This window comes from Microcebus murinus, chromosome 22 (genome assembly GCF_040939455.1).
Source record: "Microcebus murinus isolate Inina chromosome 22, M.murinus_Inina_mat1.0, whole genome shotgun sequence".
Lineage (NCBI taxonomy): Eukaryota > Metazoa > Chordata > Mammalia > Primates > Cheirogaleidae > Microcebus > Microcebus murinus.
In genome coordinates this window covers 7214426-7215877 of record NC_134125.1, presented here as the reverse complement: position 1 = coordinate 7215877, position 1452 = coordinate 7214426, and positions in this window count along the sequence as shown.

Genomic DNA, 1452 nt, shown 5'->3' with positions numbered 1-1452 from the left:
TAAATTATTCTGAGCCTTGAGGAGAATATGGCTGTGTGGCCTGAGTCACGTAGAATGCAGTTGCTATTTCTACTTATTCCTATAAATGCTTAGAAGTGACCAAGCATTGTCAAAGATGAGACCGCCCCCACCCCCAACATTACTGCTCCTCACGGAATGTTAAAGGCATCTTTCTTGGAATGTGGCAAGCTGTGCTAGTCAAATTGCTGTAACATACACTGGTCTAGTATGGAAAATATTGCAACTTGGCTAAAACTGTTTCTGCCTATGTAAGTGAAACTTTAGCTTCCCCACTTTGGGACACTGACCCCATCCCTTTGAAAGTCTGTGCTTCCCTGGTGGCTATCCTCAAGCTGTGCAGTGGAATAAACTCTATACTTAAGTAGAGCCGGGGGGGGGGGGGGGCCGGGCATGCCTGTAGTCCCAGTGACTTGGGAGGCTGAGGCAGGAGGATCGCTTGAGCCCAGGAGTTTGAGGTTGTTGTGAGCTACAGTGACACCACTACACTCTAGCCCGGACAACAGAGACTCTGTCTCTAAAAACTAAAACTAAAAATAAAATGTTGACTAGGACATTGAGATGTTCATTAATGTAGAAAGGGGGGGTGAGTGGAAAGGAGGATTTAGGAAGTATAGGCCCAAGATAACAACTCCAAATGCCCCCCAATTTTTAAGACAAACATCTCCTTTTTAAGAAAAATTATCCAAATTTTGGAAATAAGACCAACAGAGGGCAGTGTAGTCCTTTTAATGTCATCTAGGACATTGTTTAACAAGTTCACCCAAAGATTATTTAATTCTCTAGCTGGGGTCAGCAAACTTTTTCTATTAATATAAAGTTCCAGGCCAGGCGCAGTGGCTCACACCTGTAATCCTAGCACTCTGGGAGGCTGAGACGGGAGGATCGCTTCAGGTCAGGAGTTTGAGACCACCCTAAACAAGAGTGAGACCACATCTCAGCTAAAAATGGAAAAAATTAGCCGGGCGTGGTGGCTCATGCCTGTAGTTCCAGCTACTTGGGAGGCTGAGGCAGGAGGATCACTTGAACCCAGGAGTTTGAGGTTGCTGTGAGCTAGGCTGACGCCACAGCACTCTAGCCTGGGCAACAGAGAGAGACTCTGTCTCAAAAAAAAAAAAAAAAAATTTTATATAAAGTTCCAGATAGTAAATACTTTAGGCCTTGCGGGATATTCGCTATCTGTAGACTACTCAACTCTGTCATCGTAGTATTCAGTCACTGTACAGCAAAAGCAGCATGTGGCTGTGTTCTAATAAAACGTCATTATAAACACAAGCAACAGGGCCAGATTTGGCATTTACAGGCCAGGGAATGTTCCTTTGTTTGCCTAGGTATTTATTGCCCAGATTTTTATCCAATAGAGTTGTGAATTATTTCTCTCCAGTACAATACAGAACCCTGTAGCTTATAGTTTTTGTTACCCTGTGGAAGATT